This window comes from Pelobates fuscus, chromosome 3 (genome assembly GCF_036172605.1).
Source record: "Pelobates fuscus isolate aPelFus1 chromosome 3, aPelFus1.pri, whole genome shotgun sequence".
Taxonomy (NCBI): Eukaryota; Metazoa; Chordata; class Amphibia; order Anura; family Pelobatidae; genus Pelobates; species Pelobates fuscus.
In genome coordinates this window covers 327,265,028-327,283,067 of record NC_086319.1, presented here as the reverse complement: position 1 = coordinate 327,283,067, position 18,040 = coordinate 327,265,028, and positions in this window count along the sequence as shown.

Here is an 18,040-nt window from a genome sequence, read left to right as displayed (position 1 = left end):
AAAGGGCTTTTTGGGGTGCTGTCCTTACAGCAGAGATCAGATGAGTCCTTCAGGACTATAGTGGACACTGAATACACTAGCCTAGCTATCAATTTCCCTATCAAATCAGCAGCAGCTACACTGTCCCTCCTCTCACTAAGAATGCAGCTTCACAATGAATGTAAAATGGATGCTGTCCAGGAGGTGGGAGGGTCTGGGAGGGAGGGTCTGCTGCTGATTGACTGGAATGTGTCTGCTGACTGTGAGGTACAGGGTCAAAGTTTACTCAATGATGACGAATAGGGGGCAGACCGAACAGCGCATATGTTCGCCGTCCGCGGCGAACGCGAACAAGCGATGTTCGCTTCAGGTTTTGCCGCTATTTGTGGCAATTATTGGATGTGGGGTAAATGGCCGGGGGAAATTACTGAGATCCCCAAGTTCAAGGACACGTCAGCCTTATTTGAGCTCTATCCAATTGTGGCAGCAGCAGTTAAGTGGGGAGCTTGCGGGTCTGGGAATACGGTGCGTTGCTTCTCGGACAACATGGCAACGTGCCATATTGTAAACAAGGGACGTTCCTCTTCCCTGGCCATCATGCGGTTTATGAGGACTCTCACATGGCTAGCTGCAAAACACAGTTTTCTTTTAACTTGCATTCATGTGCTGGGGGTTCTCAATATTGCGGCTGATCACTTATCACGGTCTCGGTTTCAGGAGTTCCGGGCAGCATTCGAAGCCCATACTAATCGTATAAGTAAACAGCCATCTATTTGGTCTTTTACAGTTTTCTTCGCCCAAAGAGTTCACCACTACTAACTATAACTCACCCAACTTCATCACAAGGTCAAATCTGGTGAAGGTGCAAGATCACTATCTGCTATCCCTACACCATACCAAAACTAGCGCCAAACGACAGACGGTCACTATCACCTATTACCCCACTAGTAATAAATGGTGTCCGGTGGAAGTTTTCGACAATTTTCTTGCCTTCTGTACTATGGCTCCTACACAACCACTCCTGTCCTTACACGGTAATAAGCTCACTACGAGTAAGTTCATGGTGTATGTTAGGATGTTGTTGGTCCAGTTAGGATTGAACCCGGCCAACTACTCTGGTCACTCATTCAGAATAGGAGCCGCCACTACAGCTTCTAAAAAGAATATCCCGGCTCACATCACTAAAATATTAGGCCGATGGAAATCCACGGCATACACCAGATACATCCCTCAGCCAATACAAGAGGTGCGCCTAGGGGTGGGGGCCAGGGGGGAGGACCTTAGGTCCCCCCCCTTATTAGTATTTAGGACCCCCACCCGCCACTCAGGGGTGGGGGCCAGGGGAAAGGAAAGATGTTGATTTTTATCGTATGGATTCTGTCTATCCAAGAAATAAATTTGGAGGTCCACCTTTCTAAGTGGGTCCTAAAAGTGTATATGATAGAGTCAAAGTTCAGGGGTCCCAGTCTGGTCAGGTCAGAGGTGAGTTGTATACCTAGGTATCTAAAGGAGTGTCTTTGGATGCATAACTTAAATCTGGTCTGTAGCAGCACCACGTCCTGGGCCTCCTTGTGAAACGGCATGACACAGGACTTGTTGAGGTTGACCTTGTAGCCTGATATTGCTCCAAAGCACCCCAGAAGGTCTATCAGTGGAGGGAGCAAGCTCTCCGGCTCAGTCAGTGTGAGAAGTATGTCATCCGCATAGGCGGAAACTGCATAGGGAGCTTTTGCTATAGGAATGCCCTTGATCTCTGGGTGTCCTCTGATGAGGTGGAGTAGTGGCTCTAGTAATAGCGCAAAAAGCAAGAGGGAGAGGGGGCATCCTTGCCTGGTCCCGTTTGACAGGCTGAATGGTGTTGGAATTTCTCCAGGTACTAGAATCTGTGCCTTAGGAGTCGTGTACAGCGCCCTAATAGCTCCTATGAACCCATCCGGGAACCCCCAGTTTTCCAATAGTCCGAACAGGTATGGCGACAACACTCGGCCAAACGCCTTCTCTGCGTCATGAGGCCTCAATTCTAGCCCATTATATTTCTTATCAAAATTTTAATTCAAAACTTATGGACTGGTATTCTATTGAAAAACCAGAGATGAGATCATATAACATACTTCATATATTTTGGTTGGATCTATATTTGACTAAACTGAAAACTTCTCAGAACCCGATCGTGAAAGATATAGCAGTTAGATTGATAAAATTAAAGAAAAGATTTGGTCTAACCTACGGTATATCTTTAGAAGCTTCAATTGAGATATTTCCCTATGATATAGTTGACTTTAATATTATACAATGGAAATCTAGAGGTATTTTTACAATATCAGACATAAGAGCGGGCGGAGCGGTAATTCCTTTTGTCACAACTACAAGGAAAATTTGATCTTCCTAATAATGAGTTTTATTCTTACTTAAGAATGAAAAATTACTTGATGAGTGGGAACATTATTCTGACCCATTGGTTTGATGAGCTTTTTAAAAACTCCATTGATTAAAAAAAAGAAACTAATATCTAAGATTCTGAAATGTCTCCGCTTACACTTCCAAAATATTGGAGCGGAGGAGGATAAGGCAACCCCCATAATAAAATGGGAATCTGAATTCTCTGGGATTGTCTGGGATTAAAAGCGTCTTTCAAAGTATACAGTGTATCTCTATTTTAAAACTACACTACAAAATCATTTACAGATGGTATTTAGTTCCCACCAGACTTAAGAAATTTGTAAACAATACCTCTGATATGTGTTGGAGATGTCAAGCGGAGAAAGGGAAACCTCTTACATATGTGGTGGGAATGTGCTAACTTAAATCCGTTCAAATCTCAAATAAATTCATGTTTTCTTTATATTTTTTCTTATACAAAACTTACTCCACATATGTTTTTATGGAATATTGATTATCCCAACTTTCAAAAAAGCCACGATTACTTAATAAGGCACATATTGTTTGCAACAAAAGTGTTAGCTCGTAATTAGCTCGGAATTGGAAATCATCCCTTTTGAATCGGGGAAATATATGTAATCAAATCACATATCAATATAAAATGGAACAAAGCTTTTATTTTGAGAGCGACTCAATTGAGAAATATGAAGAATGGTGGCACCCTTGGCAGAAATATTTGGAACACTTAAAGTTGACCACCCACTGATCGTTTTTGGTTAGACCCACCCTTTTTCCCCTCAGCGGCTCCATACCCTCTTTCTTTCTTTCTTTTTTTTTTTATGTCTGGGATGTAAGAATGAATGTTTTTTTTATTTGTATACTTAAGATATAAATATGATAAATAATTGCGCTGCTGATAGTATATTGCATGTTTTATTTTTTTGTATTTGAATTGTGAAATTGTTTCTAAAAGTGCAAGCAATAAGAAATTGTAAACAACTACATTTTCAATAAAAGATGAGAAATAAAATAAATAAATATGATAAATAAAGCTTAGGCCTGTTTTATACCACAAGGTTTTTTTATTGGGGGGAGAATGGATGGTAAAGAAGGTTGGTCGCACTACACGGTAACCACTACCTGCACACATGGTGCCTACTCCTTTAAGTTTTTGTGTTTTTTTTACCTTTCATTACGCTTTTGTATGCAATAGTGATACCGGAGAAACTGACGGAAGCGAAGCACAGAGAGATGGACACAGGTTTCTTCAGGAAGGAAGAGATTCTTTATTCGGTTCACCGATCGGGACTCAGAGGGACTAATGTCACCAAAATACAACAAGTTCTGAGCCCCGGACAATAGTGCAGGCTCCTTATATAGGCACATAACTCCTCCCATAATAAGCTCCACCCGCACATTCTCTTAACCAATCAAAACGAACAAGAACTAACTTCCTGCTTGACCGCATGGCTTGTCCAGCACAATGGAGGAGGGGAATACTATATCCGGTATTCTCGCACATGCTCCGTACACTACTGATCGTATCTTTGCCACGTGCAACCAGTATATGCACGTACACATGCTACGTGGTAATCTCGGCCTACTAAATTTATTTTTACCGAGATTCCACCACATTCCCCCCTTTGATGCCTCTGATATTTCACAATTACTTGAGGCATCACTTAACCTTGGTTTACATATACCTCAGGTTGCTATGAACCAGACCAGACTTTCCGATGATGTGAATCCCTCAACATTCCTCTTCCTGCATTGGTTCTCCCATATCTAGAGCCTCATATTTATACATGGCCATTATCTGTGCAGTAGCCTTTCTCTCTGATATATTTTCTATAACGCTCTGCACAGACCTAACTACTAGAGGAATAAGACATGGCAGGAGTAGACACAACATTAAAATCAGCATGACTCCACCTACCAATGCCTTAAGCCCTCCAAACTGCTCATACCAGTTACCAAACCAACTACTTGGATTATACCCTTTCCATACCTGAGTAGGCACATGCGCTAGTTTAACCATATGGCTAGTAAGCTCTGCTATTGCTTGCCCTTCGTCATCTATTTGAAGACAGCAATTGCTCAGGTTAAACTTCCCACATACACCTCCCTCTACTGCCAATAGGTAATCCAAGGCTAATCTATTTTGGTAAACTGCTGTCCTCATCCTGGTGTTATGCTTCGCTAGGAGATTGAGCGCTTGTGAGGTCTCATTAGTAATTATCTCAACCACCGCCTGTAATCTTATAATGCGGTTGAGCATGTATATTGGGGTTCTATATCCGAAAGTACCATCCTCTGCCCAAGTGGCTGGCCCATAATAGTCTATAATACGCTGGGGAGGCCATTCATCATCTTCCCAGGCGCCTATCTCTATGGGTCCTCTTTTCTTTCTATGATTCACATCATACACTTTAACTCCCAAAGTCTCACCTGTTTCAATAGGCAACAAGAAGAAGGATGGTTTGAGCATACCTAACACACATGCCCCTTCCCAGTCCTGTGGTAACTCCGAATAGGCCTTCTTACCACAGATCCAGTACAAATTTGCTGGGGCTCTCCAACTAGATGTGATGGATAAGTCAAACCATACGTCCTTTAAATTGGCATATCTTGCAAACGGGTTGGGTGGTTCTGAGACATTTGAAGCCGACCACCAGGTTGTATTCTTTGTATCATCACCATAAGCTTTTTGCCCTAGACAAGTTAATTCTCCTACAGAAGTATTAAACATTATTCCTTTCCTTGCTATGCAAATATAACCTATGATGGAGGTTTTTAATCTCCACTCTGATTTACCTCTAACACTCATCTGATAATCGGCTTGTGAAGATATTATTTGTTCAACTGCCTCAGAACCGGACATTACCTCCTTTGCTTCCCAAGGCCATTGGTCTCCCATGTTAGTACCTCCACACACATAGCAGTTGGTTACATTAAGACTACCAGCAATACTCTCAGCTAAATCTATAAACAGGTTTTTAACATTATGGGGGATCTTATTATCTACACTCATCTCTTCATAAAAAGAATGGAATACCTGATGAGTTTGGGATGCTACGGTATCGGTCTCTATCCCTATAAACAATGTTGTCCCAGGATCTAAACCCGTCCCATATATCTGGAACCCAAATAAGTTACCGAAACCTGTCTAAGAATTGATCAGAATTATTTATACGTATATGGACTGGGTTGCATTCCATAGACTTACAATATGGTTTGGTAGGCAACTTAGTAACAATCATATCCTTGTCTGCTGTCTGTCCCCAAGTTGCTAGAAATGAAATGAAGAATGTATCCCTGAAAACAGGGATAAATTCAGTGTGTCCAGGTCGTATCTCTATAGGGGGTAACCCTTATAATGTAATACAAAAACGAAACTAAAGTGTAAACCTAGGACAGGCGTCCAGGGAACACAAGTGAGATACTGATCTGAGTTGCTAGTCACTTAAAATAAAAAATCATTTAATTGGTATACAAAACCATGAACTTGAAGTAAATGAAAAAAGAAAGAATATAAAAGGTGAAAAAATAAACGCACTCTAAAAGGGAGAGAGGGTAAGTAGGTAGCTCAGGGAGCTCAGGGATGAGCTTAGGCAAGGGGTAAAAGGAGGTAAAAGTAGTGTACAGCTATATATAAGTCCACGCAAGAGTATACTGCTCTCTAGAGAGGTGGACATAAGCTATAGAGGCTACTATGAGAGACACTCCAATACCCAGAGCAACAAAGTACAGGAAAGAGTTAACTCAAGGATACTGTAAAAATCAGTGTGATATTGAGTAGTTCACACATGCTATAGTAATTAAATGTGTCCTTGGTATGTACAAAAGCCCGCTAGAGAACCCCAGTAAATGGCTACATAAGAGGATTAAGTCCTAGAACAATGTTACAAATCAATTCACACTGGCTACTATGATTCAATATATCCTCAAAGAATTGTGCCATATCTGAGGTATTAACTCATGCTTAACCCTGAATTCGGCTCCAAACAGGCTACCAACCCTCTTTCCCTAGTTGTACACCCCAAACAGTGGTAAAGAAATAAGTGCTGTGCTTGTTAAAAAATCATATTCTGCCTAACGCGTTTCGGCGCTAAAGAGAGCGCCTTTCTCAAAGGCTATCAACGGAGAACTGACTACGGGCTCGTATTAAGTATGTTGCACTGAAAAAATTGAGCCAATCAGTGATGAGTGTGGGCGGCGTTCTATTCAGCCGCAATAGCCGTTTGCGAGTGGTTCGCCAGTCTGTCAATCAGATGGTGAAGCCCCAATCGGAGACGGAGGGGCGGAGCTAGGTGCCGAATACGGAACGCATGTATATTGCGTTGCCATGGGTACCTGCTCGTGCACCGGTCTTGTTCTCTATCACATAAATGTATCCATACAACGTGATATTGCCAGATATGAATCTCCGGGGCTCAAGGGAGATGGTAAACCCATTCTACATGGCATATAAATAAATAGATGGCCCGTGAGAGGGTTCTCCCGGATTTAAAGCAAAAGTGTATCGAATAGGTTACATTTAAAATGAAATAAAAAACGTGTTGAGACACAGCTTATCACATGGTGGCTATTAACAATAAACAATAAACACATATAATTCCCGTTGTTCATTTCACAACAGTTCATGAAAATGACATATTGGTATAATGATACATGTATGGGTAGGTGACAAGCAACTAATATATATCATATGAAGGATTATGATGCAATAAAAGGGGTGAATGTGAAATCTTCATTGAGGCCATTAGGGGATAGGGTGTCTGAATCCAAAAGCATTATTTCTGCCTCAGGATCAGATCCAGATCACCTCCTCTTTTCCCCACATTAACCTTTTCAACCCCTGCAAATTTAAAGCATCTAAACGTTTCACTGTGGTGTCCTCTAGCATGTCTAGCCACGGGGGTATCCCTATCCGATGGAACTGAATGGATATGCTCCATCATACGCCTCTTTAAGGGACGTATAGTCCCCAAGTTGCCCACCCCACACAAGACCAATATGGGCAATAATTATATTCCTTATCTGGGCATCTTGGACTTACGTACTTGTTTTTGATACTGGGACAAATATATTTATCGTTAGACCCATACGTTCTCTCCCACTTAAGATCCCCACATACATTCCACGGCTTTCTACCACTTGATATCGCTTTACATGCATCAAATAGCAGAACACCCAAAGAATGTACGGTTTCTAACACAGTTCTATTTATTAGGGTCCCCTGTGGATCTCCATTCCTGAGGGTCAACCAAATTGTACGGGGTTGATACTCTGGATTGAAGCACTTAGGTTCTCCTACTCCTAAATGGCATACACTATATTCTATACCTAGGTATCTACACCTAGACACATATCCCTTACACTCATATTGTGAATGCCAAATTAGGGTCTGGGAAATATGATTACCTGTTATAGTAGTCTTAATGCAAACCTCACAGCTAGGAGTGTCGGTACCTCTACCTTCCTGAATATAAAAAGACATATAAATAAACATTATCAATAACACTTCTTTCGTCGGCTGCATCCTCAGTCTTCGTCCGTGCGATGGCACCTCAGCTTCCAGGATGTAAGGGCTGCAGGGAATGGAGTTCTGCTCGTCTTCACAGGGGTCCCTTTGAGACACCCTGGCTTTTAATAGGTTGGTGAGTGGTCAGGCGTTATTATGGCCGTCAAAACACTCACTTACCAATCTCTGTAACAACAATAATTGTAATCCAAAATGGTTCCTCGTCACTCCGACTGAGTCGTGCGCTTTAACCGTATCTTGCAGGGATTCTCTGGATCTGTTGTAGCTTGTCAAGAATCTACTGAGCCAACCCTGTTACCAGGAGGAGGGGTTTGGTATCCCCTTATTTGCCACCGCGCGCTGTGTATGAACAATAGCTCCAGCTCCAGCTTTTCAAACGTGGCTGTGACCACTGCACTTCAGCACCTTCATCATCATTTTGCACTTTGAACTTGCACTCTGCCCAGGCGGGGAAGACCGCGGACACCACTGTTTATATTTATTTTTTAAAACCACCTATTTTTTTTTTTTTTCATTTTGGTGGCCATCTTGATTGACAGCACCACTGTGGGCGGAGCCAACCCTGTTACCAGGAGGAGGGGTTTGGTATCCCCTTATTTGCCACCGCGTGCTGCGCAGAGCGCAGCGGGCGCAGGCGGCGCGCCGGAGGCGCGCCAGAGGGAAGCCCGTCTGTGCCCGTCCGTGCCCCGGACGGGCGGGACGGGCGGACCAACGACAATTTATTTACTTCTTACTTGTTTTTATTAATTTCCCCCCCCTATTTTTATTTTCTTATTGTTTACCTATTTATTTTGTTGCTATTTTTATTTTTATTTTGGTAATTTTAACTTTAGCCTGTCTTCAACTGTAAGTGTTACTCTATGCATTTTTTTTTTTGCTATTGATCATTTTTGCTAAAAGTTAAGATCGCATATTTTTGACAATTGGTAAACCTGGTCGTTATCTGTTATTGTTATATATAACTGCAGATTGTGCTTCAGTTGTTGAAACCTTGTAGCAACATGAGTAACTTGAATTACTCTGCCTCTGATTTGAAGGCTTTAAATACTAATGGCCCAATAGATATTCGTACTGCCCTCAAATTAAAAGAAAAATAAAATATTATCTCGCTATGGAAGCTCCCAGATTAAAACTATTCTTAATTTGGCTAGCAACCTTAGCAAGACTAATAATACTCTAAAGAGTAATCATGGCCCGTCTTTTAAGGGTGCTCTATTGAATGCCCGCTCAGCAATTAAGAACGCTGAGGCCATCAATATTGTAATTAAGGATAATAACCTTGATTTTTTTCCCCCTCAACCCCACCTCGTCTTGATGAATTGGCCCCCCCTGGATATCACATACTTATGTGTAATCGAGCCACAAGAAGAGGCGGGGGGATTGCGATTATTTTTAAAGAACACCTTAAAATCAGGGAAATTGAGATGGAGGTGACATCATTTACCACATTTGAATATCTCTCTCTCCTATGGCAGCGCACTGAGAGGGAAACGGCAGGTCTAGCTCTTATTTATCATCCGCCCAATACTAGTACCCCCGTCTTTATGGAGGAGATATCTGAACTGCTAACTACTATAAGTCTTAAGTTTACCTCCTCCATCATTTTGGGAGACTTTAACTTATGGGCTGATTCTCCTACGGACTCTCATGCCCAGAGTTTAATACTCTACGCTAAAACCATAGGGTATAATCAAGCAGTATCCGGCCCTACACATAGAACCGGACATACACTAGATTGGATTTTTCACAATGGGTTGATTTCCTCGACTGCTACTCCTCAACCCACGGCCTGGAGTGATCATAATTTGATCAAGTTTGAGGCAGTAGGTGTTGAAATGAAGAAAATCCCCCACATCCCAAAAAGAAATAATATCTGCACATGGTCTCGAGATATTTCCAAAATCACCGGACCTCTTCTTAGCACAACTTTTTCCAGCAAAATGGACCCCATTAAATTTCATGATTCCCATACAGTAGAAGAGAAAATCTTACTGTTTAATTCAGTGATTGAAGAATCAATAGAGCTTCTAGCCCCTATGAAAAAAACTTGTCTAGTAAGACAAGTAGATAAAAACCCTCCCTGGTTTAATCAGGTGACCAGAGAGATGAAATGGCGATGTCGAGCAGCTGAAAAACGGTGGAGAAAAGATTACAATGCCGACCTTAAACTGGAATATCTAAAATCTTTAAAATTATATAAATCTAGTATTAAAAATACGAAAAAACAATATTTCACAGATAAGATTACAAAAGCGAAAAACTCAGCGGCAGAGCTTTTTCGCACAACAAACCTCCTAGCAAATCCTAACTGTTCGCTTCCCCAAGAAGAAACATCTCAAAAGTTTTGCGAATCCCTTTCTCACTTTTTTAAACAAAAAATAGATCTAATTAGGAGCAACATAGTGGTGGAACCTGATGCAGAAACTTTTACACCCTATGATGGTTCGATGTTCTCGAATTTTAAACCCGTTAGTACACCCGAGATTTTGATCATCCTCAAGTCTCTCAGGGCATCGTCCTCATCGCTGGATCCCTGCACTGCTCAGCTGGTGAAGGATGCCGCTGATGTTCTGGCCCCTTATATTGCAGACATTGTTAGTATGTCATTTGCCACCGGAGTTGTGCCTGGCATTCTGAAGCAGGCTGTGGTTATCCCTCTGCTGAAGACACCAACTGTGCCACGCTCCGAGTTGAGCAACAATCGACCTATTTCCACCTTACCTTTTTTGGCCAAGATCATCGAGAGAGCGGCGGTATGGCAAATTCAGCCTCACCTGGAGTCTAATCACATTCTGGATGACTTCCAATCGGGATTTCGACCTGGCAGAGGGACAGAAACTGCCCTGGTTAAAGTCCACGACGATCTCCTGTGGGCCTTGGACAGAGGGGAGGAAATTGCCCTGGTACTCCTGGATTTATCGGCGGCCTTCGATACTATCGATCATGATAGATTGACAGAGAGGCTATTTACTGAAGCTGGTGTGGATGACAGGGCGTTGGCTTGGGTGACCTCGTTTCTCCACGACAGGGTTCAAAGGGTAAAATTGGGGACATTTTACTCCTCTAACATCTCCCTGACATGTGGAGTCCCCCAGGGTTCGGCCTTATCTCCAATCCTGTTTAACATCTATATGAGGCCACTGACCCATATCATCCGCCGCCACACGCTTCCCTATCATATCTATGCCGACGATACCCAGTTGTATTTTCGCCTGGCCAAGAAAAAGGAGGATCAAATCAATCTTTCTTCCTGCCTACAGGATATCCAGTCGTGGATGAGAGCCAATTATCTAAAACTTAATGGCTCCAAAACTGAATGCATCATCTTCAGTAACCAGGAGGTGAATAGTATCTTTCCCTCATGGCCGGACTCGTTTTCTCCACCTCCGAGTCCTGCCACCAAGGTCAGAGATCTGGGAGTCATTTTCGACTCCAGGTTGACAATGAAGCCCCAGATTAATCAGGTGGTAAGCTCTTGCCACTACCACCTGAGGCTTCTGAGGTCTATTTTTAGATTCATTGCCTCCTCTGATCAAATCTCGGTGGTCAACGCCATCATCGGTAGCCGATTGGACTACTGCAATGCTCTGTACCTTGGACTGCCTCAGAACATCATACACAAGCTACAGTTGATACAGAACGCAGCTGCAAGGCTACTTACGGGTGTGGCCCGCAATGACCATATCACTCCATCATTAAGAGCCTTGCATTGGCTGCCCGTTCGTGAACGGGTTCTGTTTAAAAATGGTTGTTTGGTATTTAAGGCAGTCCATGGTATGGGACCAGACTATCTGAAGGATAAATTCACACGCTATGCTCCCAGTCGATCCTTGAGATCGGCTGATTTAGCCTTATTGAAGATTCCAAATTTTAAAAAGAAAAAGTGCGGAGGGAGAACGAGTGAAGTTCAGGGAGCGCAATTTTGGAACTCCCTGCCTCTGACATTAAGACTTGAGAATGATCTACTGAAGTTCCGCCGGAGCTTAAAAACAGCTTTATTTGCTCAGGCGTACGGGATGACATGAAAATTTTTAACCTGGTCCAAATGCATGTGATTATAATGCTGTTGTTTGCTGGATATTGTTTTGTCTGTTTTTTATTGCTGGTATGCGCATCGAGACCCTATGGGTAATAAGACTGCGTTTCTTAAGAATTTTTAATAAATAAATAAATAATAAATACTGCTGCTGGTTTAACCCTGGAGTGATGAATCCACGGAGTCACTTCGGCCACCTTTATTGCTGTAGGGGTAGACAAAAGAACAACATAAGGACCCCTCCATTTAGGCCCTAACGGTATATTATTCCACTCTTTAATCCACACTTGGTCTCACACACTTGGATAAATATTCACAGGTAATCTATCTTGTACCCATTGCTGTACCTCCTCCATAGTTTTACCCAACTCTACAACCTGCTGCCGAGTAATTCCTTCTCCCAACTGACTCAAATCCCCCCTTAAGTTACCAAGTACGGGAGGTGGACGCCCATACATGATTTCAAAAGGAGAGAGACCCATCCTTCTGGTAGGTGTACTTCGAATACGCAACAGAGCTATAGGCAAAAGCACATTCCACTTGAGTTGAGTTTCCTGACACATTTTTTCCAACTGGTTCTTAATAGTTCTATTCATTCTTTCTACTTTACCAGAACTCTGAGGTCTATATGCCGTATGAAGTCTCCACTTAATACCAAGCATATGAGTCAGTTGTTGTAGGCACTGGTGAACAAAGGCTGGACCATTATCCGATCCTATAGAGCATGGTAGTCCATATCGGGGTATTATTTCTCGTAGCAGGAATCGCACAACTTCTCCTGCTTTCTCTGTACGAGTAGGACATGCTTCTACCCAGCCCGAATAGGTGCACACAACTACTAGTAGGTAGCGATGTCCACCGGATTTAGGCATTACTGTATAGTCAATTTGTAGATCGGACATAGGGAGTCCCCCCATATACTGAACTCCTGGTGGCTTTACTGGTCCTTGCCTTGCATTATTTTTAGCACATGTTATACATCTTCGCACAATGGCTTGAGTTAAGTTGGACAATCTTGGTATGTAGAAATGTTTTCTGAGAGATTCTTCCATATTATCTCTTCCAGAATGTGTCCCGTTGTGATAATTCTGGACAATTTCTACCGCTAGTGATGCTGGGATAACTATTCTCCCATCTTCTAACTGATACCATTTGTTCTCCAGGTACTTTCCAGGTTCAGTCTTTAACCACTCTTCTTCTTGAGCTGTTTAAACTGGAGTCCGTTGAGACAGTGGAGTCGGTATAAGAGCAGCTATATGTTCCACATATTCCTGTCTTCCTGATTCAGCGGCACGCTTAGCTGCATTATCTGCCATCCGATTTCCTTTGGTTACATCACCATCTCCTCTCAGATGCGCTCGACAATGTATAATCCCAACTTCTTTCGGTTCCCATACTGCTTCCAATAGTTGTAGTATTTCAGCTGCGTACTTGATTTCTTTACCCTCTGAATTCAATAGTCCTCTTTCTTTATACAAAGCTCCGTGGGCATGAGTGGTTAAAAACGCATACTTGGAGTCCGTGTAGATGTTCACTCTTAAACCTTCAGCCAATTGTAACGCTCGTGTTAGTGCTATCAATTCTGCCTTCTGTGCCGATGTTCCTTTTGACAGTGGCCGAGCTTCTATCACCTTGTCTATCGTTGTTACTGCATATCCTGCATAGCGAATCCCTTCTTTCACATAACTACTGCCGTCCGTATAGTATTGGACATCAGGGTTCTGGATGGGAAAATCACGAAGATCTGGTCGACTTGAAAATACTTCATCCATTACCTCCAAACAATCGTGTTGACTTTCAGTAGGTTGTGGCAAAAGGGTAGCTGGATTTAAGGTATTGACAGTCTCTAAATGCACTCTTGGGTTTTCACACAACATTGCTTGATACTTAGTCATGCGGCTGTTACTGAACCAATGATTGCCTTTGTAATCTAGCAACGTCTGTACTGCATGCGGGACTCGCACATAAAGTTCTTGACCCAGAGTGAGTTTATCGGCTTCAGCTACCAGCAGGGCGGCTGCAGCTACGGCTCTTAGACAAGGTGGAAGACCACTGGCCACTGCATCCAGTTGCTTAGACATATAGGCAACAGGTCTTTGCCATGATCCCAAGTACTGTGTTAATACTCCCACCGCCATTTTTCTTTGCTCGTGTACATATAAGTAGAATGGTCGTGTGTGATCAGGTAGACCTAATGCTGGGGCACTCATCAAAGCCTTCTTCACATCTTCAAATGCCTTTTGCTGTTCTGGGGTCCATAGGAAGGGGTCGTGTTCTGTACCCTTGATAGCTGCATACAGAGGTTTTGCCAATATCGCATAACTGGGAATCCATATCCTATCCATATCCTGCTGCCCCCAAGAACTCTCGCACTTGTCTTCTATTCTTGGGTATTGGTATTTGGCATACAGCTTCTTTTCTCTCTGGCCCCATTATTCTTTGACCTTCAGAGATATGGAATCCCAGATATTTGACAGTTGGCAGACACAACTGAGCCTTCTTCCTAGACACCTTGTATCCTACCTTCCAGAGAATGTGTAGTAGATCATGTGTTGCTTGCTGCCATATTTCTCTTGTAACTGCGGCTATCAACAAATCATCTACATATTGTAATAGTACACACTCTCCTGGGATGGACTTGAAATCCAGTAAGTCTTGACTTAAAGCTGAACCAAATAGTGTAGGTGAATTTTTAAACCCTTGGGGCAGTCTGGTCCAAGTCATCTGGCGTTTCGAGCCGGTTACAGCATTTTCCCATTGGAATGCAAAGATACACTGGCTTTCTGCAGCAATTCGGAGGCAAAAGAAGGCGTCTTTGAGATCTAAGACTGTGAAGTAGGTAGCCCCGCCCGGAATTAAAGCAAGCAGGTTATATGGATTGGGCACAACTGGGTGTATACTTACAACCGCATCATTGACTGCTCTCAAGTCCTGCACAGGGCGATACTCATCTGTACCGGGCTTTTGAACAGGCAGCAATGGGGTGTTCCAGGGGGAAGTACAGAATTTTAGGATACCATACCGTATGAACTTATCCAGATACGATTGGATATTCTTCTTAGCCTTCTGCGGGATATGATATTGCCGTAGGCTCACTGGATAAACCCCAAGTTTTAGTTCAATTCGAATGGGTGGAATATTGCGGGCAAGTCCTGGTGGGTTATTCTCTGCCCAAACTCCTGGTATATTGAATAAGGATTCATCACTCTTAGGGTTTTGGCTAGTCAACGCTGTATAAAGTCGCCACTCTTCTTCCTTTGGTACTGATAATGTCATAATACCTGAAGGTCCATTAAACTTTAAAGATGTTGTTCCATTTGGTAGGAACGTTATCTGCGCTTGTAGTTTTGATAGCAAATCACGTCCTAGCAATTGGACTGGACATTCAGGCATGTAAAGGAATTGATGTTTTACTATGTGGCCTCCCAATGTACATAGTCGACTTTTAAGAGCCAGTTTTGCAGCACTCCTTCCAGTTGCTCCTATTACGGTGATGGTTCTTCCAGATGGAGGAGCAACTAGGTCAGTCACCACCGAATGTTCAGCACCAGTATCAATCATGAATGCACTCCTTTTTCCCCCTATTGATACTTCGACCATAGGCTCCGCTCGGCCAAGGGGGATGGAGCCCGGTCGGTATCAATAGTCCTCCATGACCGTGTCAGCCAATCCTACAAAGTCCCTATCTTCTCTATCGCGGGATCTCTGCGCTGCGGGATAATATCTATCTTCCCTAACACTTCCTCTATTACCATTACTCCCTCCGGGACCTCCTCTACCTCTCGCTCTGCCTCTATAGTTACCATATCCTGCCCTGGGTTGATCTCTCTCATACTGTTCCCTTCGCGGACACTCGCTTCTCCAATGCCCTTCTTCTCTACAGTATGCGCACTGATTCCTACTCAGGGGTTCCCTATTCCACTTACTATCGCCTCTATCTGGTCCCCGTCTGTCTACGCCTGCGATCGCTACCGCTAGCATATCCGCCTTTTTACGCATCTTGCGCTCTTCCTCTTTCTTAGTCTCCGATTCCCTGTTCATATACACTTTATTAGCTACCTACATTAGTTGGGTGATGGACATTCCTACAAACCCTTCTAACTTTTGTAGCTTGCGCTTAATATCTCTGTAGGCTTGGCTGACAAAGGCAGAGTTAACCATTCGGGAATTCTCAGGGGCTTCCGGATTAAAGGGGGTATACAAGTGGTATGCCTCCAATAATCGGTCATAAAAGACACTGGGCGATTCATCACTTTTCTGTAACACCTCAGCCGTCTTAGACATATTTATAGCTTTCTTTCCTCCGGCTTTCATACCAGCAATTATAGCGTCTCTATAGGCTTTTAAATGAATCATATCTGCGCCATTAATATTCCATTCAGGATCAGTGTTCGGATAATGGGCTGCGGCCCACGCTGCTGGATTAGCTTGATTTAAGGTACGGGCTTCTTCTTCCAGCGCTTTAATGGCCGCTTGGTTTATCCTAGCCCTCTCCTCGTTGTTAAATAATGTCATTAATAATTGCTGGCAATCAGCCCAAGTAGGATTATGTGTCTGGACTATTGAGGTGAACAGGTCGGTCATGGCTTGAGGTTTGTCGGTGTACGAGGAATTATGGGTTTTCCAATTTAAGAGATCGGTAGTTGTAAATGGGACGTATACAAGGACTGGGTCAGCATATATTAATTGGCCTTCATCATTAAGGTGTGCTGAGCCGGGAGCTAAACGAAGTGGCATTTGATAATGTCGGGGCTTGAGAGTACCGGTCAGTTGTCGGGTTAGTATGGGGCTTCGTTGAGGTGCGTCGGTTAGGGGTACCAGTCGAGGGGTAGTAAGGCATGGGGATGGGGAAGCTTTATTATGGGGAAGATCGGTGAATAAAATATTCCGGGCCGGGCTAGAGGAAGCCTGACCGGAAGCTTGATATGGCGCCAAATCAGGATATGTGGGTTTAACGGGGGTTGGTACCGGAAGGGGAGGTTTAGTAATAAGGGGGATGGACTCTGAACTAGAGGAGGAAGTAGATGGGGACAACGGGGAAAGGGGTGTAGTGCTTCCTGTATCACTTCCCCTTCCTCTTCCTGTGGAGGAGGAGTAAGGGGGAGGCATAGGGATCTCGGACTCAGGGGGCGTGTCCAAAATGGGCGTAATCATGGCCCTAGTGGACAAACGAGTCCTGGCCACCATGAGGCGACATTGCTCCTCGTGGCATATTCGGATCCATCTTGGCGAGTCGTTTACGGCCTGCCTCCAACAATCAATGTATGGAAACTGTCCGTAAAGTTCAGGCCTACCTGATACAGCCACGTGTACACGCTGTACCAGATTAGGATCTAAACTGCCACGTGGCGGCCATGCGGTAACCAGAGTAGGCCATTCCCTAGTACATAAAGTAATCAAACGTGCAGGAGACATTTTAACCCCAAAATCCCTTTTTAAAATTCTTTAACATGCATCCTAAGGGATCCAAAATCGTCGACTCCGACGCGCCCATACTTAACAATGGAGCGTCGTTTCCAACGAATGCTATACACACACTCTATCAACGGTCACACCCGTTCCCTCAGCAACAGCACCACGTGGTACAGTTACTAAGTGAAACGCACACAACAAAAACACTCAGGGAATTCCCGTACACACACAGCTGTTACACCAGTCACTAAATAATAGATACTATGCCCTTTGGCGAAACTATACGGTCACCCACGCTATAATTCCCTATATATGAATTACCCGTCTATAACATACCCCAGTAACATCGTCTTTACAACAGCAGTTACAGTACGGTTAGCATAGGTCAAAGTACAATTTAAGGTCACAGCACAATTAGTAAGTGATTATGGTGTTAGACATGCAATATAAACGACAATTATTAGTACTTATATACAGTGTCAGTAATTATACAGGGTTATGGTACCGTGCGCTATCATACAGTTACACACTATTAACACTCTCGCTAGACGGCAGAGCTCACGCTATCTAGCAAGATATACACGCTACTAAACAATCTTTAACACATATACAATTCCCAACTAATCTATTGGCCAGTACCTTGATGGACTACCTAAAACTATCTACATCCGTTTTGGTTAGCCACAATG